The following is a 27169-nucleotide window of genomic DNA, read 5'->3' on the forward strand; positions in this document are numbered from 1 at the left end:
CGTGGCAAGGTCTGGATAAAAAGGCGGGGTAGACAAAACTCCACAACAGTTTTTAACAGGACCAATGCTCGCTCCAAATAAATCAGTTGCGTTCGGTAGAGTTTCATTGTGATGGTCTAGCTAGATTTCCGGATCTTTTTGGTTTCACCAAATACAGAACATTACCTTAGCTCCACGGATATTTGGCTTTGGTGTCGATTCGGATAGGAGGCCGGACTTCACATACGATCTCTTACGATTCGGGTTATCGTAATGGATATGACACTTTGTTGGCATAAATAATGTTCTATAACTAAGTAAGAATAAATGACAGATAAGTAGCCTTCAAAATGACATATAAATTATTAAAAACAAAAACCGCGTTCAAAAGATACGACATCTATTGTAAATCCCGCATTTTTAAGTTATGCCCCCAATATTATAGGTAATAACCCATTAGAATACATGTAGAATTTCCTATCAAATGCCACAAAGATCGTTGACGTATGACTCATATATACGTGAATTTAATATTATAATAGTTTGGGTAACTAGCACGTGATAGTCGTGGACCAAATATTTGTCTTTATCTCAAGCGCCCACTTCTTGGTCGTATTTGATAAATTGGAAATAATATAGACAGCGGTCTGAGAAAAGATTCCATAGCTGAACACTCGTCTGCCATTTTATTTCCATAAATGATGTCGAGACTTGGTACCCATACCAATCTGACATGATATTCTAATACAGCCAGAGATTGCATGAATGTGACTTTACCTAATTACAATTGAGTCCCTTAATATCCGCAAGACTGCCCATTAAATTATCCAAGTTTCGAAACAAGTTCCTAGATCTTTGTATGGAGTACAGTGCTTGAATCGGATAATAGAAGTTATAATGACAGTTTAAGGTTATCAGAGATTAGGTTCCCAACAGTATTCGACCCTTTACTGAATACTGTATGATTGTATGATTCCAAATAAAATCAATTACCTCCCAGTGGTTCATGGTTCGTATGACAATTAGGAATGATTATAATCAAAAATTCATTTCGGGATTAGCACCTCTTGACTCTGTAACTTTAACCCGCCCACTCTTCGTAGGATTGTGCCATATCCAATACGATCATGTCAATGTCGTAGTGCTACACTATTGATATGATTTATGTACATCTAAACACCAAGAGGAGACAAATTTAGCATCGCCTGTTTAATTAAAACAACATTTGTTTGTTTGTTTTCAAGATAACATTTGAAAATACTTTAGAAATCAACAAAGTGTAATCCAAATGGTTTCAATATATTTTTTTTAAAGATATGAAGCCGATACAGTTTAATACTGACAAAACATTCCAATCATTCACATAAGCATAATAATTCCCGTTCTGAAAATGGAAAACAAAGTATTTGAATATCATTACTAAATCACTTTCACTTGTGCTGTAGTAATTCAATATCAGTTTGTAAATATTAAATTCCTTATTATTCACACCAATCCTTTTTCTTAAGAAAACATGATTAATTTCCTCTTGTCAAAAAAACAAAAATAACAAATCATTTTAGTTGTAAATCTTCGACAAATACTGCTGATAATTTAGTATCAGGTTACGGAAAATTCCAAATCATAATCTAAATGAACATGTAGGCGTATTTGTTTTCATTATCAGGCCTACAAAACATTTAAAAAAGAACGAAAATTCTCTCAAATGAAAACAAAAGAATAATTATCCTTTGAAAAATACTTCTATTCCAACAACTGTTACTAAAACATTTCCAAGAAAACACGTGTACAAAGATTTTGTGTTTTCAAAACTAAAAATACTCGATCGAATACAAGTAAATTAAAAATAGGGTTTATGTGTTGTTTTTTTGGCAGGCATGTAATGTTGCGGTAGTCCTACTAAATATCTTAGTTGTATTATCCTTTTATTGTTGCAAATGCAGTTTGTAATTGGTTTTTCTTAGGGAATGTTTATTTTCCAGTTCAGCTGAGGTTAAATGCTCAGTCTTTATTTTATAGTTGTTGTAGAAGGAATGGTTGAATGAGTGCATGATAATGATCATCATCATTATTCTCACTTTCCTGTTTTTGTGTATCTACTTAGTCACACTTCTCTGTCACTCACTCTCTCTCGTTCTGTCTCCTTTGTGCTCTTTTACTGGGAATTACACGTTTAAATATACTTATCTCTGTGTATGTGTATTTTAAGCATTTAAAATTTAAGATAATGGTGTTCTTAATATTTGTTTAGGACTCAAGGATCCAATTATTTAAACTAAGAAAATTCAGTCCCGCTTCTTTAGTTGGTACTTCAGTCGTACAGTATTTTTTTAGCCCCTGTTCCCTAGATTTAAGGCGGGTTTATAAGTCGAGTCCGTACTTTATCGTTGTTGTTACACGGTGCTGTACCGCTTCTTAAATTTGTACTTCAGTCGCTACTACATCTGTAGCCTCTGTTCACTAGATCTAGAGTGGATTTGGAAGTGGATCTTATTTCGCATTTAGATTTAAGAAAGGAGAAGTTCGTCTCGCACATTGTCGTTGTTGTTACACGGAACTGTACCGCTTCTTTAATTGATCAGTAGATCGATGGCGAGTTTAGAAGTCGAGCTTATACCGCATTTCAGTAGGAGAATGAATGATTTAAGCAAGGAAAAGTCCATCTCGCACTTTATTGTTGTTGTTACACGGAACTGTACCGCTTCTTAAATTGGTACTTCAGTCGCATATTACTTCTGTAGCCTATGTTCACTAGATCCAAAGTGGTTTTTTAAGTGGATCCTATTTCTCATTTAGTTTCAGTAGCAGAATGCAATCATTTGCTTTCGATCACTCTAATGAGCGAATGTTAAACCTAAATCTAAGCTTTCTGTTGAAATTTTCTTCGTTTCAGCTATTCTGATTTAAATTTTTTCGTTTGTTTTTGATTACAAAAGTCATATTGAAAACTTGCCCCCTCCAACAGAAAAGGAATTCCCTCCTAACTAAACTTACATTAAGTGTCTTAACTAAGCAACACTGTTGCAAGATCATTACTCTTTGAAATTACAATGTGGATGTTTAAAAACGATTTCTTTTGATACGTTTTATTTGATCCCCTTTCTTTACTTCATTCTTCAGTCTTTTATTATTGTTATATTGTAGATTTTTTTTTGTATTTAGAATAAAACAAAAATCTTTTAACTTTATGACGTTTTGACTCAGCATGTTTCTTTTATGCTTGGTTTCATACACACGCACGATCACTTTGTCCCTTGAATTCCCTTTGTAGTCAATTATCAGTGTATGTGAGTAAGAGTACGTGAGTGAGTGTGTGAGAGTATGTGGGTATGGAGAGTATGAATCTTTTTTTGTTTATTTAAGGTTGAGGATCAGTTTCTATTGTTCATGCTGTTGCTATTGTTGATGATGATCATGATGATCATCATCAAGTTCCTCATTATGATGTAGATGTTGTCGTGTGTAGGGCAACATCCTCATTGTTTACACTCACTCACTAACTCACTAACTCACTTATACATTAGCACTAGCACGCACACTCTTTTACTGGAGTCTTTTCTTATCCAGTTTACATTTTCTTTGTTTGTTTAAAATAAATACATATTTTCTTTAGTTTTGCTTTTTTCTGGCTTTCTCTTCATTCCAACTCATAGTTTTCCTGGTGTGTAGGAAACTATGATTTTTATATTTTCTTTTACTTGAGGTTCAATGAACTTTTCCTGATTTTCTGTTAACTAGATTTTAGTTTTCTTTTTTTAAACGTGGGTCCTACACGTGTGTTTAATGATGAAAAGGGTTTTCTCTTCTTTTTTTTACTTCATCAATTTCTTTGTTTGAATATTTAGAATGTCATTAAAGAAATTTAAATGCTCATTTTGAAAATTTGAAAAATTATAGACAATTTGTAGTTTAGTTTCTTGGAAGTAAACAAGGAGGAGCAATTAATGATTTTGTAATGAATGCATAAATGTTTTATGCAGCTGATGTTGATCCTCGAGAAATATGGAAGATTAATTGATGGTTTTTATAAAATATTCATTACACAAATTTGCTGTGAAATATTTTAAACGTTGGTTTAAGAGGAATAACCAAAAGCAATGTTATTTATCTGTAATCCTTAAGAGAATGTCATAACAGTATTGATCTTGAATTTGTGATTTTCAATTCAGCTCGTTCAGTTAGCTTTGGAGTAGTTGCATTCCTTGCTATTCATATTCATCACAAACTTATCTCCTTCATAACTTTGCTTTTGACAATGACTATATTTGATTCATAAAAGTACAGGTTGCCTTATTTCTTACTCATTGCTTTGAATAATATTTTAAAAAATTATTTATAGGGCCAAATACCTCGGTATGTTGAATATAATAATAAGCAATCTACTTAAATTAATATTAAGCGATCTAGCCTAAATTAGGTGAGGTTGAGTAGAGCGGTGCTAAATTGACCAATATCCATTTCGGGTAAACACATATGCCATTTCGAAATTTTGTGCGCTCTCAGGAAAGTAACATTCTTCATATCCATAAATAAGCCTATTGAAATAGGAGTTGGGTAGTTAAAAAAATAATTTGTATTACTAAGATATTCCAAGATTGACATCGTCTCGAATTCGACTAAATCCAGGAAAAATGTACAGTTGAGACTTCAACCCCGTGTGACCAGTTAATACACTAACTAGTCTGCTTAGTGTTGGTTTATTTAGGTTCAGAATCTCCTTTGTATTATATTAGTTTTGGTTTGCTATATAGAGTTCTGCCAGTTTCCGATATGTTCACTTATTGCTCATTCTTTAAGATTTTTTTTTAAATTTTGGGAAGAGTTTGAAGTTTTTCAGGGTGATGTTATCCATGCGTGATCCCATCTTGGATGCTTTGAATAATATTCTAAACAATTATGTATAAGGATAAATACCTCGGTATGTTGAATAGAATAAAAGGTTGTTGCAATTCATATTAAAGGTGATATAACAGGTGTAAAAAGCTACTAATACTTTTAGTTCCCGAAGAAGTTTGGTTGACTGCCAACATCAATAGAATTCCGACTTCCTTTGGCCTTGAATGTGAGCTAAGCAATTATTCTACCCTGCATTTCATAATTAAGTAGGAATTCTTTAGCCATTACAAGGATAGAAAATCTATATAAGCCACAATGTTGAGTCATATGACGGAAATTTCGATGCTAGGACTATAATAGAAGTAAATCGTATTGACTACAAATTTTCTGGTTTTACATCTAAATATTATGAACACATTGGAGTCTAGAATAGATTGAAATAATTATCTTTGATTATTATCAAAGTGAAATTAATCAAAGTAAAATTTCCGTATATTATAATTTGGGACAAATGCTTTTGAACCTCCAATATTATTGGTCATGAATATATCGAAATTCTTCCTGGAAATACTTCTCAGTCTAGATCTATATCTAGTCCCCAACACTGAACCGTAGGTAAATACTTCATTAGCTTCAATATTATGATTAATGCGGTGACCTTGTTATCTCAACGTAAAGAACGCCTTGAAAGCCAGCGATGCTCAGAATCAAGGGCATCGGAGACACCATATGAAAGAGATGTGCGCCTTGAAAGTTAGCGATTATGAACCTCAGAATCAGAGGATACGAACATAAGCTTCTACAGCTACCAAAACAACTGTTCAACATAACGATCGCCTTGAATGTTAGCGTTTGCGTATTTCAGAATCAAGAGCATCGGAGACACCATATCACCGAGATGTGCGCCTTGAATGTCAGCGGATACGAACGTCAAATTTTACAGTTACCGAAACAACTACTGAACGCAACGATCTCCTTGAGTGTCAACGATCTAGGACCTCGAATTTGATAGCTACAGAAATTTCAGATCAGCGTGATCTCTTTGTCCCAATGGACTGTACAGTTTTTGGATATCAAAGAGATTCCAGACCTTCTAATATAAAGTTCTGCCTTAATATGAATTGGTCACACGAGCATATTCATTGAGTGTGGTAACGGATAGATTTTCAATATTCTATACCTACCGCCGATTTAATACAGTCTGGCGTGATGAGATTAACATCCCAATTAAGAGACGCATGGGACTCAATACGAAATACAGGAAGTGAGAAGTAAATGGAATTAACAATGTTTCTTGAGCTGAATTCGTCCAGGTACTTACCTTCTGATGTAACTTTTCAAAGTCTTTAGTTTCAATTTCTTGCAAAATGTAAGTAAAATATCTGGCAATAACTTTCTTATGTTGGGTAATCGGTCACATATCGGATGACGTTTGTGAAATAGCTGATTGTACAGGTACGCCTTCGCAATGGTTTAGTGGGTCCGGAACCTCAATGTGATAAAAACTGGTTACCTGCTTTTTTTCATAAATAATTTACCTCCATGACACGGAAAAAGTCATAAAGCCCATACTTTTCAATAAGAACTATTACAATGCACAGTGGGGCAGAATCGAAATAAATCTGGCATTTCTAAACGGCTAATCTAGTGTTCATAATTTCCCGGACTTTTACATTTCCCGGGAGGAAATTGAAAAATCTTTTCAATCCCGGGAATTCCCGGCAATTTTTTAATACTAAATTAAACCAAAAACCAGTCAGTTTTTTCGATACTATTCGATTTTTTAATACTAAATTGAAATTTCTGAAATATTATTAGAAAATTCTGAAATACAATTGAAAATGGTGTAGAACTTATAAAATATATGGATATTATAGAATAATTTAATTAGCAACAAATTTGGACATCATAAAGAATCTGAATATTGTAACTTTCAGAAGAAAACTTATAAAGAAATTCCCGAAAATGCCCGACAAACATTTCCCGAAAATTTACAACAAAATATTCCCGGCAATTCTCGGGAAATTTTTCCCGCGTAGGAACCCTAGGCTAGTCCGATCGGAATAAAATTTGATGTGGGCGTCCAAGGAGTATTGGAGTTTACAAATGCTCCAGGGGCGGCGCTATGGGGGCTAAACTGAAATTTGACTTGAAATTTTTTTGTAAGACCAAAAATTAACTTATCTAAAAAAAACAAATTAGTTCGGAATAAATGTGGATCAATATTACCAATCCTATTAAAATTTTCATACAAATTTTAATTTTAGAAACTCAATAAATATGTAATATGTAATAAAATCTTTATTTATTAACAAAACTTAATGCAATTTTCAATGTTTTTTACATTTGTCATCCTAAATAACAAAGTGTAAAAAAAATTGTCAAACGATCAAAGGGAATCGCGTAATTCCTAAAAATTTAAGCGAAAATCCCAAAAATGGTACTTTTTACAATTTTGACCATAGGGTCCACATTTCCCACGGGGCTGGGAAAATACTTTGGAGATGAATAGGAAAAATATCAAGGTTTTCAAGGCTGCTTTCCGTTATCTGATCCCAGCTTTGGAATTTAAGAACATGTGGCCCAAAGTTGAAATTTTGATAAAAAATAGGTCAATTTTCGAAGGGCCGACATATTCGAAAAATAGAACATGTTTTTTATACCAAAATGTTTTCTGTAAAGATACCTTACAAAGAAACATGAAATTGTGATATATTCTTAAAGAAAGTTTTTTTTTAATAAAAAAAGAGTTAAGTCAGTCACCTTTTCGCCAAAAAAAAAGCAAAAATCTACTATTTTTTTATTTTTTTAATTGAAAATCGTTAATATTTGGATTCATAATTGATATTGCTCTGAAATCCTTTGTATATAATTGGTAATTTAGTTGTCTAACTAACAAAAAAAATTTACTCCATTCGGTCCAAAAGTACGCCGTATATTTTTTAAAAAGCGGTCTTGAAATGCCTATAAATCGGAAATTATATAAAAATATTTGAAATCGGATGGGAAACAAAATTTTATTCCGATCGGACTAGCCATTTAGAAATGCTAGATTTATTTCCAAAAAATTTCGATTCTGCCCCTGTTTGATAAGGTTTTCAGGTGTTTAGGAAGATTCATGGGTCCTGCTTAGCTAGACTTAAGGATTTTAAAGTTTGGTTAAAAATAAACCTTGGCATAGTGAAACTAAGACTTCTATGGAAATCTTGTGATCTTAATGTTACTGTGTTTTGTAGACATGACGATACAATTAACTGATTTGCAAAACCCATGAGGAAAGTGTTTTTTCAGTAGGGAATTTAGGTGTTCGGGTAATATTAAGCGATCTACTTAAATTAGTATTAAGCGATCAAGCCTAAATTAGGTTGAGGTTGAGTAGAATACTTTCACGTCCACATGGTATACATATGTTCAATTCTCTACAAACTACTCCGGAACAAAGTAGTGTTTTGCAAGAAGATTTTCCTGACAAATCGGCTACTTGTTTAATTACGCTTTCCTCTAAACAATATGACAGAGCAATTTAACATCAATAGCATTTGCATTTCGTCCCTGGAAACATACAGAATATTAGAACGGATAAGCTTGCAATATTTAGTTCCATCTAACAAGTTTCATATGCAATCGAATCGTTCCATTCTCAACACATTTGGTTGTCACAGTGAATCTGCTTTTTCTGGTTATGTTGCAGTCTCAGAAAATGAGACACAGTCTGACACAGTTGAAATCAACAGATTGACAATCTAATACATGAAACTATATTCCTTAATTAAAATAAAACTATATAAACAAAATTATTTTAACTTAATACCAACTCAAGGGGTGATCGATCTACCGATGTGGCATCAGTAGCAATAAGTGGTGAACACCCCCTCGTGAGCCTTGTTACATAAAACTCAATAAACTATAGATTTGAAAGCATTAATTTACTAATAATTTAATTTAAATGACAGCATTTTGTTTTAGCTGGTGACTCAAGACTGCGGGTGTAAATGCTGGTACCAGAATTTAAAATATTCAAGCAATTGATCGATTCACACATCCAACACATCTTAAAATAACAAAGGAAGGGTGAGATTTCAAGGCTTTTTAAAATTAAGTCCTTTTTATCTCAACAACCCTTGAAATACTATTATGAGCCTAGTGTGCGTGCATTTGTGTGATAAAACTAAAAATAACTTCTGGAATTTATGTGGGCGCTCTTGAAGTCTCAGCATAAATTTGGTGGGTTTGGGAACACATGACTTTTGCTTTCGTTAAATATTTCTTGCTTGATTTGGTTGAATGAAAATAAAGAGAAATTGTATTAAAAACTTTATGTGGGTCCTTTTTATTTAAATATATGGATTGAGAATTATTATGTAAAATATACCCGCACTACATTCAAACACATTTGAATTTGAAAAAGAAAATAAAAGAAAGTCCTTACGGTCACACACAAATTTAATGTAAAAGTAGAAAAAGAAGAAAAAAGGATAATGAAACCCTATGGCGTAACAATCATTTGGATTATTTATTAATGGCAAAGGTCAATAATCAGTTGTCAGTCATTTAATATTAAGAAACTAATGATAAACGAATATTTATTTAAACAAAATGTTTTAGTTTTTATTTTTTGGAATAAAATATCCTTTTATCTAGATCTTTAACAATATTTTTCAACTCGCACACAAAAATCAATCAAAAATGTTTTTGTATAGAACATTAATTGAGTGTTTTTCTGTTGTAATAAATCAATGTGATACGCTATTTAGTTATTTTTATTTATGTAACTTCAAGATAAATATCTTGTAGTTTTTAGTTTTCTTTACATATTTCAATTTTTCTGTTTGCCTGACTGACTGACTGACAAAAGATTAATATCATTATTTCATTTCTGTTTTATTTTCCTTAACTATCATTTATTTGTGGCTTGTGAGGACAACTGTTGATTATGAAATATTATCAGCAAATATTGAGAGTTTTGTATTTGTCTTTTATCTTCAAGTTTGATTAGTCTGACAAATTCCTTCATCATAAACTGTGTGTATTTTTGAGTATCCTATTTGTTTAGTAATTTTCTTTATTTATTTAAATATCCTGGTATTTGCTTAACATTTTTATTTTCATAAAACATTTCTTATCACAAAAACATTTTTATTACAATAACATTAAGAAAACATTCAAGACATTGATAAAACTACAAGAGCCAACCAATGATTGCTTGCCGCTTTTAGATCAGTTATAAAATTATGAGCATAGTTGAGAACTTTGTTTTATAGGGATTACTGTACTGCACAGTGTGATGGATAAACTTATATAAATAGTAATAAATATGAATAAAACTTTTAAATTAACTAAATGATCGGTTCAATAATTACGAAAATTAACATTTAAGAACATGAGCTGATTTTCACATAGTGGGACAGAATCAAAATGTTTTGGATATAAATCTGGCATCATCCGATCGGGATAAAATCGGACATGGGCATAGCCAAGGAGTATTAGAGTTTAAGTTATTAAAATGGTCCCTACAAATGATTCAGGGGTGCTCAAAGTACCTTTGACATGTACAATTTTTAAACACGTGCAATTTTTTTGTTTCCCCATCCGATATCACAGTTTATATTTTTGGAAAGCGCTCGGCTAGGTCTTGAAAAACATGCTTGCGTGTGCTATTTATCTCTTACAATTTTCGAGATATAGGCTTTTCAAATACCGAATGGACTCGAGTTTTTTCTTTTTTGTTTAGAGAACTAAATTACGAATAACACACAAAAGATTTCAGAGCAATATTAATTGTGGATCCAAAAATAAACGATTTTCAATTTAAATATTCAAAAAATAGTTGATTTTTGCTGTTTTTTGGGCGAAAAGGTGACTTCACTCTTTTTTTATTAAAAATAAACTTTCTTTAAGAACATATAACAATTTTATGTTTTTCTATAAGGCATCTTTACGAAGAACATTTTGGCATACAAAACATGTCCTATTTGTCGAGTATGTCGTCTCTACGAACTTCGGAATGTGACCTATTTTTTTTATCAAAATTTCAATTTGGGCCACATGTTCTAAAATCCCAAAGCTGGGATCAAAAAACGGGAAGCAGTTTTAGAAACCTTGATGTGTTGCTTATTTATTGTTAAAGTATTTTCCCAGCCCAGAAGGAAATGTGGACCCCATTGTCAAAATTGTAAAAAATATTGTAAAAATACATTTTTGGGATTTTCGCTCCAATTTTTAAGAATTGCGGGTTTCCCTTTGAACTGTTGATATGTTTTATTCAACTTTGTTATTTAGAATACAATTGTAAAAAACGTTGAAAATTTCGTTGAGTTTTGTTAATAAATAAAGATTTTATTACATATTACATATTTATTGAGATTCTAAAACTAAAATTTGTATCAAAATTTTTATAGCATTGCAAATATTAGGACCAATTTGGTCCACATTTATTCCAAATTAATTTTGTTTGTTTAGATAAGTTAATTTATGGTCTAACAAAAAAAATGTCAATTCAATATCTCATTTAGATTCAAAAATACGCCACTTTAAAACTCCGTCCATCAAAAATATTGCACTTTTTCATACTAAAAAATTTTCAAGTCCATTCGGTACAAAAGTCCGATACATTTTTTTAAAAAAAGGTACCAAGGTATGTAAAATTTTAAAATTTCAATTTTGAAATGCCTTTAATTCGGAAATTATAAGTGATAAATATCACATGTAAGCATGTTTTTTTTTTTAAAAGGAGAAGAAATACTAATTTTTTTAAAAAAGGAGTAGAAATACTATTTTTTAAATGACGAAATGCGCAAGATAGGATTTGATTTTAGACCTATGGTTTCTTGAGGAAACTTTCTTAGAATTTTCCGTAGAATGCGTTTCTGCTAACGATTTTTTACTTTTTTATCGTCCATACAATTCGACCCAGCCTAATATATATAAAGGATGAAATTTTGACATTTAGTATAGAATATTTGGGTCTTTAACACACTATTTTTTTAAAAGGAATTTATTGACAATCTTAAAGGATATTAAAGGATAACAATTTTAAAGGACATTTTTGACATCTTTTGATCCTTACAGGATAAATAAGATAATACAAAATATTTTACTATTCTCTTGTTCTTTTGACATAAAATTTGTTATTGTTGGATCACTAGGAGTATTTTTAAATATTTTTTGAAAAATGTACTTCTTTGAAACTTGAAGGCCTTTAAAAAGGACAGAGGATTAAGAAATGAAAAACTGAAAACGTAGGTTTTCTCCACTTAATTTATAGTTTCATACGTATATTTATTATCCGGTTCGTGTCTAACGATATTTTTCTCTTTTTGTAGTACGGTGTTTTCGGTGACAGTAGGATATTGGTACGTTGGGTTACCGGTCCAATGTTGGATGTTTCACTGTTTTTTCGATACTACACCGAAATATTCTCTGCTGAAATTAGTGCAATATACTGTAGATTATTACGTAATAACCGGAAATTATATATGTTTGGACCACACCACACACTACAGGAAAAATTCGTTCTTAAGCCGTTCGAGTCGGTATGTGGAATAAACTGAATATCTACAAACATTACCCACTCACAACCTCATTCGTGCCTTCCTATCATAAATTCCTACTTCAAACACTCATCCACAGTTTAATGTTCTCATTGTGCAATACATCATTAAACTATGTTTTGTCCTCGGTTACGGCCACATTATAGGAAACGTAAAAACAAAAGATCATATCTGTAGGTGATATGGAATACATTTATCACTTCCTTTTTAATGTGAATATCATAAATTTTTAAATTTCTTTCAAGCTCTTAAAGCTCCTTTAGAAGATAACATTTTATGAGACTCTTTTGGGACAGTTTTTTTTACAGTTATAACATAAAACAAGTAAGACAGTATGGTCGGTCAAGCCCGACCATATAATACCCTACACCAAGTAAATGAGAAAAAATATTTTTCTTTTAAAATATCAATAATTTATATTCGTGAGTGATTTTCGAAAGTGGGCCATATATGGGAGCTAGGACCAATTATGGACCGATCACCATAAAATTAGGTCGTGTGATTTATGTCTATATGAAAGTTATTTATGTTGAATTTTGTGCATATACCAACATTTTTAAGTGATTTAAGCACGTTAAAGTGATTTTCGGAAGCGGTTCTATATGGGAGCTATGACTTATTGTGGACCGATCGTAACAAAATTTGGTGACATGAATTTTGTATATATAAAACTTATTTGGAGCGAAATTAAAATATAAATTAAACATTTATGACCGATAAAGTCCAATTTCGAGAGGACATTTGTATGGGGGCTAGGTGAAATAATTGACCGATTTCAGCCAATTTCAATAGGCTTCGACCTTGGGCCGAAAAAAATTATATGTACCAAATTTTATCGAAATATCTTCAAAATTGCGACCTGTACTCTGCGCACAAGGTTTACATGGACAGCCAGCCAACCAACCAACCAGCCAGACGGACGGACAGACATCGTTTAATCGACTCAGAAAGTGATTCTAAGTCGATCGGTATACTTTAAGGTGTTAGACCAATATTTTTGGGCGTTACACACATCTGCACAAACCCTATATGGTGTAGGGTATAAATACAGCAATATGTTTTGAAACGGATGTCTCTCTTTATTTGTTTAAGTTTTATAAAAACCATTCTATAAATGGATTCGGCTCTGCCATAGGTGTGTTCTAAAATGCGATCATGTAAATGGGCTTTTATGGAATCGTGTTAAAAGATAAAATTAATAATGTCTTAAAGAATTATAACAGACATTGAAAGTTCTCTTATGCAGGTAAAAATGAGATGTTTTATCAAAATTAGTGATCTGTTCGGTCAACGTTCTGCGCGCTTCGCCCATTTCACGGTTGGTCCCATTTTTGTCAACAAACTAAATTGTGGAACTTATAACGATACCAATCCATATGAGATCCAATCGTGTTTAAATGCTTCCCGAAAAAGTCATATTTGGTGTGAATTGTAGGCTGGTATCATCATCGGGCCAAATTTCTTTGAGAACGACGTTGGCCAGTCTATCGCCGTCAACGGTGAGCACTATAGGTCAATGATTACCAATGATTTGGCCTGAATTGAATGATATGGACATCAAAGGCATGTGGATTAAACAGAACGGCACTACTTGTCTAAATTTGACATATTGACCATTCTGCACGAGTGATTGCAGGGCATGATCCTAATCTTACATGGAGGTGATGTGAACTGGCCACCGATATCGGTGAGGTTTTATCCTTTTAGACTTTTTTCTTAAGTAGCCTATGTCTAGTCAATGGGAATAAAGGCTTTGACGGCAACACAACCCAAATTCGATAAAATTCAGCCTGATAAAAAATTGCACAATTCGGATGCGCGCCAACCAGCGGATATTTGCACGATGTGGCATCAATAGCACTTTCAATTGAATAAAAAACTTTTGATGATATCCCACATACTCGTTGTTTAATTTAAATTAAAATATGTGAAGCCTTTAATGAAATACTCTTTAGTACCCTTTTCATTAGCATCAGGAATTGATCTACAAACCAATGATATCTGTTGGTGATGTAGGTATACAGTTGAGAAAGGCTCTTTAGATGATATCTTTTTATGACACTCTTTCGGCAATTTCCTACTTTAACATTAGAACAGTGCAATATGTTTTCAAAAACTTTATCAAAATTTAAATTTAAAAGACTTTAAAGTGAAACGCATCGAAAAATGCTAAATTGACAATGCTATCCCATAATGTAATCACAACTGAATTAACCTTAGTGATGATATATTGAGAGGAAGACAGTGGTTAACGAGAATGATAACTATTATTTCTGTTGTTCTGTATTCTGTCGATTTGGAATTAGATATATTCACTCCTTTGATGATAGGGATAATAGTTGGAAAGTCTGAATGACAAACAAAATAGATTCGTAAGTCCCATATCTCTTGCAGTTGAATTTAAAAATCTCTTAAGGTTTAAACCTCTTTTGATTGTGGAATCACATTTCTATAAGTACTTCTTTTGGGATTCCTTTTTGGTTATCCTCAATTAGCGATAAAGTTGAATTTTAGTCAAATAAATATCACCGCATTCCTCTCAACATCTGCACCTCAAGCTTTATACAAAATAAAGTTATTTGTTAAATTTTTACCCTTTCTAAAAGCAAACAAATAAAAAAACATTACATTGAGTGTTGATTTTTTGGTTTAATTTTAAGTTTAACACATTTCGAAATACTACAACAATTCCCTAATGATTTTTGTTTATTTGTTGAAATGTCATCCATACAAAAAGTACAATTTTTGTTTCTCTTTTAAAAAAAAAACACTCCTTTCACATTTAGTAAATACATACGTATTTAACACCACAAACACATATGAGAATCCATATGTTTACCCAGCAGTTCTGCAGTGACTACAAAAGAAGTCAGTCTCTACCATTCCTAATGTCTAATTATGAAGCTGATTCCAATTTATATATTTTTGGATCATTTGACACGTATGTGCTCTTTGTAATACAGAAAGAAGTCAATTGGTTACTTAATATATTCCAGGTAATTTAGCTTGTAGCCAATCGTAACCTTAGTGTCTCTAAGTAATCTAGGGTGTAGTCATTTTGAAATTTGTTTTTGTATTTCACTTGAGAATGTTGTAATTTTACGCTCCAGATCGGGGCACTTAGCTAATACTAAGAGAAGTCAATTGGTTTTCTTATATATCCCAGGTAATCTAACATGAAGTCAATTGTCACTTTAGTGACTCTAAGTAATCTAAGGTGTAGTCATTTTGAACTTTTTTTGTACTGCACTGGGAGAGTTGTAATTTTATACTCCAGTTCGGGGCAGAACTGCTGGGTAAATTTATTTAAATATAACACACATTCACTAGTACAATTGTTCATTTATTATGATAAAAAATATGAAAAAAAAAGAATTATCATACAAATTTGTCAACAGTTCCACTCATTTTTAAGAAATTTGTCATCATATTGATGGCTTTATTCCCATTTTAAGTGACAGATGGTCTGAATGTTTCAACGTTTTAGAAAGAAGAAAACTTGGCGGAGGTTAATAGTTTGTAAAACACTCTACCAGTAAAGGAAAGTTTAAAAGTCAATAGTTAAGCTTTGGAATATTAATTATATGGACAGACAAATTCAGAAGAAAACTGCTACTTTTGGGGACAGGCAATTGTATTACTTGACCTACAATTTAATGTTTATGGAAACTAATTGGTGGAATCAAATCAACATCTACGCAATGCTGTCAACGACTTGTGTAACACTTGCAAAATGTTTTAAAGTAGGGGCGCCCAAGGGTCGTTCTTAACCAAAATAACCATCTAAAACATGTACAACCAAAACACATAAATAACTCTAGACTCTAGAGTATTTGTCACTTGTTCTGCAATTTATTTAAAAGCTGGAAATTTGTTCATTTATTTTTCGTTTTGTCTTTTAAAGGCTTTCTTCAAAGACCCTCTAATTTTCTCTCGTATTTAACACTTGAATAACCTGGAAAATGAACACAAACTGCTGTTTGCTGTTATTTGTTTTTCCTTTCTTAGTGTTTGGGTTGTAGGAATGAATTGGTAGTTAGGAAGGTACATACCAACAATGAGCCACATTGCGGCGTATGAGTGGCATGCAACGCAAAGGCTTTTGAACTCTTTTTATTGTTTGTGAAAAATCAGTTGTTTGCGCATGCGCAAATGTGGTAAGAAAACGTAACTTTGATTTGCTATATTGCTTTATGAGTAGAAAAGAATAACAGATGTACAAATAGCTTTCTATGTGAGTATTTATGTAAAAAAAAAGAAAATGAAAAACAAACTGGGGAGAAAATCTTTTAACCAACAAAGGTTTACAAGGAAATTATTGTGTGAAAATATTCCAACATTGTATTTGCTGTTAGAGTACGTACGAACATAGTAATAATTTCAACGCACTCGTGTGCCCTCAAAGGGTATTGACTTAACTCCGTTTTCTTTGGTTCATTAGATGTTGCATCTTAATTTGTATTTTTTTTTCTAGTGTTGTTTCCTTATGGCAAGCACATTCCTCTACAAAGTTGTTTGCAAATTTCCCTTACAACATTTATGACAAACAAATAAAATTTACATAAAGCTGAGATAATTGACTTCAGAAGGAAGGAATTTTGTGGAGATTGTCTCACATTTGGGTCATAACTCTAGTTATACTTGACCGATTTTGCGCAGTTTCAATACCAAACATTTCTGATCAATAAAGAATATTTGGGGAGAATTTTATCTCCATATGTCCTCTCCCCAAGGCTATATTTAACAACTTACAGACGGACATAGCTAGATCGTCCTTGCATTTTATAAGGAAAAATTATTTTTTCGCGGTCTCTATGCTATTATCCGAGTAGTACAAATATATGCTAAAACAAAGCATCTCATTTCTGAAGAATCAGCAACAATTGTTTTGTGGATTCAACTGCTTTATGATCTCCTTAGAAAACTTGGTATCCCTTGATATTTGTAATGTTCAGTAAATTCCCTGCGACAATTCATATGTTGGGAAACTGATGTAAAAAATTCGAGGCAAACGACACAAAAATAGGAGTCAGGAGTATGCAGAGTACCACCCTGTGTTATCTCTTCTAGTACTAGGAATTTTATAGTGAAAAGGCAAATGAATATCTCAACATATATTATAACAGGACCAGAGAGAGAGAGATGAATCAAAGTAAAACCGGATAAGACGGAAATTGTTATGTTCACAAGAAAGCGAAAAATTACAAATTATGAATGCCCATTGCAAATTAGTAATCTTTTTGCCCAGTCTTTCAAAAACAGATAACTAAGATTGGATATTATTCTGGAAGGATCACTTTAATAGCAGCGTAGAAAAAGCATACAGAATATGGGCTTTCTGCATAAGAGCGATTGACTCGAAATGGGGCATTAGCCCGAAGATGGCTATACAAAGCACTATACTATGGCTAATTCGAACATATGTTTCGACCCTTAGAGTAAAGGGTTAACACAAAACGTATTCAAAAATATCAGATTCTGTGCTGCAAAGGCATATGTATCAATACTAGCGATCGAAATACAGGTGAAATGTGAAGCAACCCTGCAACTATATTGATTGTAATGGAAAAAAAGTTCATAAATGACCACATAACCAAACATCAAATTATAATAAACATTCTGGGAAACGAAAAGGTAAGCAAACTTTCGAAGATGAATACCCTTCACAAAGTTTAGGAACGAACTTAAAGAATGGACAATAAGTGAAAACTTTAGAAACTTGCAGAACTCTACTGTCGGCAGAGCGACCGTCATTCTTTGGGGAAATCCAAACCAAAATAATAGAAAGAAGATTCTGAACCTAAATAGACCTACACTCAGCGGACTTGTTAATGTATTAATATATCTCATCTAGCTCGCATGAGTATAGTAGGACCAAGGCGAATTTATATACAAGGTGGTGTCGGTGGCGAATTCAGGAAAATACGAGCGAATTCATTAATTTTTTATATATGGAGTTTGAGATTCAAAACCACTCTCTCATTGTTTCGAATGTCAAACTCTATATATAAAAAATGCATGAATTCGCTCGCATTTGCCTGAATTCGCCACCGACGCCACCTTGTATATAAATTCGCCTTGCGTAGGACGAAACGGTGGAACATTTGGGCAAATGTCATATGGTCCATTTATGTTCCCTTCTACTCAACCTAACTAATCACATTATAATCAGTAAAATCATAAATAAATTATGGCTATTAGTAAACATACATCAAACCTCTTAATGACTTTTCCCCATATTGAGTCGTAACTTTTTGCTTCTATGCTGGATTACATTTCAGAAAATCGTACATTGGACATATCAATGATCAACATTTTTGGCAAACTTTTCGAGGTGAGAAGGCAAAATCATTCCACTGTTGCTTTTTCCTGGCAAAAACTTATTGTAAATATCGCTATAGTAACAATAATTTACCTACTGGTACTAGGTCGTTCCTGAGAGAATGACATAAGGACTTACTCATTTAGAGTCACTAATTTAGCTATAGATTAGGAATAGATTTGCCTGGCAGAGTCCTCAACGTAAAACCAACCCGAACTGTTTATATAGCTCTTAACTACATTTCGACAAGGTTAGTCAGTGACATAAGAAGTATTCAACGTTTCTCATCACATGTCAATCTCTATAGATCAGGCCAAAAATAACACCTAGTCACTGATCATGCTGACCAATTCTTACATTTTCATCGAAAGTAAGAGGTAATAATACTAAACAGTTTTCAAAAGAGTGGAAACATAACCACACATTCCAAATCTTTTCCTATCAGTAAGATAGTGGCCAGTTTGGCAAGCGCTTTTTTTGTTCTCAGAAATGAGGATGCCTAGGTTAAAAATGCAGTCGACTATTAGAATAGATATTAGATAACATCATATCCCAGCCCTTACTTCTAGAATAACACAGCCTTATTGGTATACATACATTAAGATCTCTGGAGTAAGGAAAAACATTTCGTTGATGCTACTTTGAATTTACTTCTTTAGCTTCAAATAACCAAAAAAAACCGTTCAATCACGAGACGAGAGAGTACACGAACAAGACTTGTTTCATGTAGTAATTGAATTGTTGTTTTACGGGCTATATGGCATGTGGAATCGTTCACATCAATATCATTCAATTTAGGTAGGAAGAACTGTGTTATAATATCGAAATATCGAGCTCCAGTAATATTTATTGCTTTATTTTCGAACAAGTATGGTCAATGATGGCTCCAGACCAAAATCAGCACCAAACAGTGACAAGTTCAGAAAGCATTTGATTTTCGACAAACACATGTGGGATCAATGAACTCCAAACGAAATTATGCTTCATCGTTTAGTATCGTAAATAGTCAGCTATAAAACGTTTTTTTTTTGTTTGGTTGGCATCACTTTACTTCATAAATGGCGGCAAATTCAAATCGTTCGTGAATTTTTAAACTTAGACTGCACTAAGATATATCCTAAATCAAAGTAGATATTTCTGTGGAATCAGATATAAAAAATTGATAAAATACCACAAAACTACGAAAAGTTCGCAACTTCTTTAACTAGGAAAATCAAATTTAAAATTATATAAAGATTTTCAGCAAAATATGGCTTCGAATGCCGCACAGTGGTATGAGAATAAAAAAAGAGGGAAATAAATCTGTAACTTCTAAACCCTTACGCCGATTTGAATGAAATTTCACATGCGCAAAGAGGAAGTGTAGTCGAGTTTTGAATTTGGACCTCATGACCCCACCAGGAGCGAAACCAGGGGTTCCCAAATTAGGACACCTCGGGTATGTTCAATTTCTAAAATGATCCTATTTCTTCGTTTGTGTTCCGATTTAAAAAAAATTACACATACATCTCCTTCGAGCACTACATAGCTATCAATTATATCTTATAGCTTAGGAGATATTCGCATTTTAAAATTTAATTTTCAACATTTTTACCCACCCTACACCAGTTTTTTGGTGACCGCGGTTCTAAATATTCTCCGATTTTATCCATTTTTCTTTTATAGGATTAACAATAGATATATATACACAAATAAACAAAGAAGTGTTTAAAAATCATGACTGAGTCCAAAGTTACATGCTTTTGAATATAAAAAAATTAAAAAAGGCGATTTTTCGCAATTTTTTTTGGGAAAAAAGTACTTTTATTCTTTTTAAGTTATGTAAAAATTTTCTAAGAGGATGTATAATGAATTTATACTTTTTGAAAAGCTAACTTTACGCCAAATATTTTAAATGAAAAAAAAATTATAATTTTTGATACCGACGGGATCAGGTCCATTCAAAAAATGCCTATTTTTCATGTAAAATTCAACTTTAGGGCAAAAATTCTCAAATCGCATAATTGATATCAAAATATAGTAACCTATTTTAGATGGCCCAATAAGTTCTTAATTATTTTGTAAAAGGTTCCGATAACCCCGCCCCTATTATGGATATTATAGCCAAAAAATGAAAAAATCCCATTTTTAGGATTTTTTTTGGGAATTGCGGGATACTTGATAACAAATTTCAAAATTTGTTTTTATTTTTCCATTTTAAATAGAAAAATCTACATAAGTGTGAAAGTTCATTAAAAAATATTCATAAATAAACATTTTATTTCAAAAATTTGTATCTATGCAAAAACTCAATAAAAAGTATTTTTTTATTGAGTTTTTTTCAAAAAAGTATTCTATCAATTTTTTAATTATCAAAAGTTATATACATTTTTGAAAAGTAGACAAAATCCTCTATCCATTGATATATAACATGTCTACCTTGTGTTTTGTACGTGTCAAATAAATTAGGGAAAACACAACAACTCGCTGAGAATTTACCTCGGAACACAAACGAATAAATAGGATCATTTTAAAAATTGAACATACCCGAGGTGTCCTACTTTGGGAACCCCTGGTCTCGCTCCTGGTGGGGTCATGAGGTCCAAATTCCAAACTTAAACTCGACTACACTTCCTCTTTGTGCATGTGAATTTCATTCAAATCGGCGTAAGGGTTTAGAAGTTACAGATTTATTTCCCTCTTTTTTTATTCTCATACCACTGTGTGCCGTTATTTCTATTATTACGTATCGAACTAAATTTCAATGGCAAAATTTAAATAAAATGTGGATGATAAATTTACGATAAGGATAATTTACGATCACTAATGAGGACCACTTTAGATAAACCGGGATCCGGGGATTTTAAAACAGCTCTTTCCAGAAATTTCATTTTGGTTTCATCAAATGTTTACAGTTAATGAGTAAACCTAAGTTTAAGTTCGAGATATTGTTGATATTTTGACGGTATGAGCAAAATGTCTTGTGTTTTCTAAGATAATAGTGGTAGAACATTTAATCACTACTAGTTGATGGTCCCGGCTTCTCCCGGTAGCATTTACTAATGTTAGTTCTTCAAGTTTCTCCAACCCACGCATACCAGCCTGTTCTTATTTATTTGCAAATAAAATATCTAAATTTGTACTGCATACTTTAGGGAGCTTTTTTATTACAGTTGACTGGACTCACAAAAAAAAGAATTTCCGAGTTTTACCCGGAATTTTTGAATTTTTTTCTTTACGAACCAACTCCTGAAAATTTCGAATCGAATAAAAAAAAATCAGCCAAATCGCTCCAGCCGTTCTCACGTGATGACATTACATACATGGACCATTTCATTTTTATATACATATATAGATTTGAAAAAGAACTGGCTAGTTGTACTTATAGTACTTATCATAAATATTTCAGGAGACATACCATAGTTAAACAACGAGAAATAAGGAAATAATTGTAAAAGGTTTTAAGTTTTTATAATAAGTGGACTGAGCGAGCACGTTTGCTTACTAAGCTAATGATGTGTACCTTTAGGGGAGAGATTATATATGTAGATATTAGTTTATTAGACTTCCACTTGATCTAGTAAGGGAAAAATATATCTTATATAATTTAAAAAAAAAGTATTACTTGTTTTCAAGTATCAATATATGGCTTTAGGAAAATAGATTGGCCAAGAATGTGAATAGAAGTATTCGAGGTTTACTCCTCAATGTTATTAGAATGTAAGAGGTTTTATTAAAGAATCAAAGAGATTTGAAAAAAACAAAAAGCTATATGTTCCTTGTTAGACCATAGACTAGGGTTCCTACGCGGGAAAAATTTCACGGGAATTCCCGGGAATATTTTTTTGGAAATTTTCGGGAAATGTTTGTCGGGAATTTCTTTATATGTTTTTTCTTAAAGTTACAATATTCTGATTCGTTTCGATGGCAATATATGTTGCTAATTGAATTATTCTATTATATCCATAGATTTTTTCGGTTCAAGCAACAGATAGTCAGAAGCATTACGGTTTAAATAACAGAATTTTTTTCACTCAACTCAAGTCACAGTAGAAAAATTAGAATGAATCAAATTCAAATGTTATGATCTTAAAGGGATTATTAAGGTGCCAACAATAATATCCATATTTAGAGAAAATAATTACAATAATTGTGGTTTGAATTTGTTTATCTACAATCTGATTTGAAAAATTTTCTTTCGAAACTAACTATCCATGTTTAACAGGTTTAACAAAGTCGAAATTCTTAAGTATAAGTCTGACAATACCGATCACATGCCATTATTAAACTAGAAAAAAAGGTAAAAGGTTGAATCAAGATTTTACAACTAAAAATAGATATTTTATACTCCTTTTGAAACGCTGTAAAATTACAATCAGCCCAATTATGAAAAAAAATTCCCCGGGAGTTTTTTCTATTTTTTAATATCATCCCGGGAAAGGAAAAAGTCCGGGAAATTAGGAACCATACCATAGACTCCTTTATTAATGTAATACTAAATATAGTTATCTCTATATCGTTTATGGAATTCAAATTCTTATTAAAAATTAAAAAATTCCTTCCAGCAACTACTTGAAAGAAAAAAGAAAACATTTACTGTAAAGAAACAACCAAATACAGAATGATCAGAGAGTGAGGAAGCACAATGAGAGTAAAAATGTTAATTTTTAGGAATTTGAAGAACTTTATACATGACTGTGACTGTGTGATGAGGATGACAATGACAACAACTAAGCAACCATAGAAAAACTCCACATTTGATGATGATCATACTGGCGAAGAACAGAAAAAAACAAAACAAAAAAAAAAACGTTTATTAAACTCTATTCTGGGAGATGAGTGAGTTGAAAATGGGTTGAGATGAGATGGTTTACCAAGCAATTTGTCTTGCATGGCATTTTAAACATGCATTAAAAATGTAAATAATTACAGAAAATTGGATGTGAAACATGGTGTTGCATGCAGCAACACAGTAACAAAAAAGAACTTGGTAAATAGAGGAAATATGTCATCTTAGGAAACACAACAAACAACACAATGGAAACAGTCAGCATTTGCAACAGAAACTGCGCAACAACCACAGCCAACCATGACTAGGATGGATGAATATCAGTTTAGATACACATTGCCAACAATCAAAAGAAACTGCAGTGAGAGTAAGTACACGCAGAGAAAAAACATGGTTGGACATGGTTACGACAACTATACTATGTTCTCTGTAACAATATATTGTTGTCGTAAACATATAATTATTGTTTTAATTTAATTTCAACAATATTATAGTTACTGTAAACGTTTATATTTTCATCGCAATTATAAATATGAATATGGTTTTCGAACAACTAAATAATGATAATTAGGTAAACATATTATTTTTATGTACAACCATTAAATGTTAAGTTTATATACGCGTAGTCATAATATGTTTAACATGCAAACAAAATATGTTTACAACAACTATATAATGATAAATAGGTAAACATATTATATTATGTAGTCATAATATGTTTAAGATGCAAACAAAATATGTTTACTTTTAATAGTTTTTTTTCCAACCATTTGTGAGTGCTGGTGTTTGTCTAAGCTGTGTTGTTTTTACAAGTACATTTTGAGTGTTTGTAATTCCCATTCGCTCTATAGTTTTATTTGTATATTATCTTTAACTTTCCTAGAGCGAATAACAATAAATTTGATTTTATCAATAATATTTTAATTGTGAATTTAGTACTTTAAAACTAAATCCTATTAAAATTTTGTATTTCCAAAAATAAATTTTAATAATAATATGATTATTTTGGATCATAATATGATTGTTTTGGATCATAATATGATTTAATTGGGTCATAAATATGATGACTCTGGGTCATATTATGATTGTTTTTTATCATAATATGATTATTTCAAAACATATTATGATTGATTTTTATCATAATTTGATTATTTCAGAACATATTATGATATTTTATGATACTAATAATGATCATAATATGTTTTGGACTACAAGCAAAAATCTGATCATAATATGTTGCTCTTAGTTTATGGTTACCACAACCATGTTTTTTCTCTGCGTGTAGAGGGAAACAATTGGCATTTGTTTGTTGTTATCACAAGGGGAGTTGGGAATAGAAGCAGGGAGCAGCAATTGGAGGATTTTTCAATGACTAACATTTTCTGTTTTAGTTACTGCTGAGGCAACAACTGTAATGTAATGCCACAAATGTTACAACGAAATGCCACTAGACGACATAATGGCTGAGCTTGATTTGAAACTTCAGCTCTCTTTTTTTTTTTTTGTTTTTTGCTCTTAACCAGTCACTTCCACATTCTGTGGCATGAATGAGTCTGAGTTTAGGTTGCCGGGAATGCGATACTAACTGGGAGGTATTGGCAGGCAAAACAAAACAAACAAAAAAAACCGTTTTAATTCTTTTAGTCTCATTTTCATTTTATAGGATGTGTTGTATTTAATTTGATTTCATTTTTGCAACATGAGCCTTATTTTGCAACATGATTTTGATGACGACTATGACGTCGCGACGGTGTTTATGTTTATAGCAAAACTGAATGGTTGCAACAGGCACTAAGTTTCTGTATTTGTATGTCTCAGAAACAAATCACATCACTGTTGTTGTCATGCTTATTTGAGTTGCTTTTTCTTGGAAAGGATTTCTTCAGTTTTGATTTCTTCTTGGCTACACTTTTCTTTTCTTTAGTTTATGTTTTCTTTTTTCCTTTATTTGCAGTTGTTGCCTTCATACTCGTTCATATACTTACTACTTATGGTCAGATTTATCTTAAATTTTTGTTTTGTATTTTGTTTTTTTTTTTTTTTAATTTGATAATGTCGTTGTCATAATCATGTTGCAGTTAAAATTTGCTTGCAACTTCAAATACTTTTGAATTTATATGTCCATGTTAGGGTTTCCATTGAAAATATTAGCTTGTTGATGTTGTAACAGTTCCACTGTTGTCGAGTCTTCTTTCCAGGGGATATAACTTTCGGTTTATACAGCTGTCACACAGTGGGGGAATTGGAAATAAAACATTAACTTCTAAAATAATAGTCCGATTTTAATAAAATTCCAGGTGGCTAAAGAGGAGGTGTAGTTCAAATTTTAAATTTGGAGTTTAAACACTAAGGGGGTGTGTTTTTGTACGCTACTCAAGGCTCCAAAGGTACTTTCTAGGGTATTCGAATTATTCGATTTTTCTCTTGTTCGAATAAAATGAATAATTCGAATAAGAGATTTTAACTTGTTCGAATAATTCGATCACACGTTTAAAATTAATCGAATTATTCGAATAATTTAAATTTTTTAAAAATGTAAAGAATGAAGTTTCGATGTCGGTTTTTTAATATTTTATTGTTAAAGTTACCAATTCAAGTATTGATAATGTTAAAAAATATTCGAAAACAAAGTCCATCATTAAATTTTCATCAAAAATATTCTGATCAGATTAACTTCCGAACAATCTACAAAACAATTGACTAGCAAACCCTATAGTTTCCGTTTTGGAGCTATGCTTTAAAAAATTTTAGCTAGTTGTACATGCTCCTGAATTCAAATACAATATAAACATATTAAGAACTTTTGTATATCGTTCATTAATTCGGGTTTTAAAATGAGTAACTAATTCTTTAGTAAATGAATTATTCACTTTATCTAAATTATTTATAACAAATTGTATTATATCCTCAAGTTCTACCAGGGTTCCGAATCTTTGCTTAATCAAGTTGTCTTAGGGAATTACACAAATCTGTCCAAAGTTTGATATCAAACGTGGTTAATTTGAAGTCAGACAGTGCATGATTGACATATTTATAAATACGCAAAAAGTTTATTACCATTTTAGACAAAGATGTTTAACGATGTTCAAAATCATGTATAAGACGAACTCCATGCTTTACTTGCAGCAAAACGTTAGTTTGCATTTTAATTTTAAAATTCAGTTTCAAATACACTCCAAAAGTAACTAGAAACAAATTTACGTAGCAAAAGAAAAAGAACTTCCAAATCAATTAACAATAGATATGATCCATTTATGGTACAACGAATAATGAAAAGTCAAACCTTCAAAACCAACATTCTAACCTTGACCGTGGGGTAAAACGCAGTGTTCGTAGAGATAAACGAGCATGGACTAATTCCATAGCACAAGCTGAAACAAACCGAAGTTAACGAATAACAGCACTTCAGTTTCCACCGAAACACTGATCACCTCTAAAGACGAACAACTTGAACTCTGGGCTACACATTTTTCTGAAAGGGTTTGGCCGATATTATTAAAATAAACTTAGAAAAGTTTGAATTTACATTAATCCGTTAATCCGGAAAATGTTTTCAAAATTCAATCAATCGAAAGAAGAACATTAACTACAGAATTTTATGTACATATATCAAACAAAAAAGTTAAATTCTAAATAATTCAACGATTTTTGTGATCGATATTTCATTTTGTTCCTATTACATGTGGCTTTGCAATAAAGTAATAAATTTAAACA

The sequence above is a fragment of the Calliphora vicina genome, chromosome 1 (genome assembly GCF_958450345.1).
Source record: "Calliphora vicina chromosome 1, idCalVici1.1, whole genome shotgun sequence".
Taxonomy (NCBI): domain Eukaryota; kingdom Metazoa; phylum Arthropoda; class Insecta; order Diptera; family Calliphoridae; genus Calliphora; species Calliphora vicina.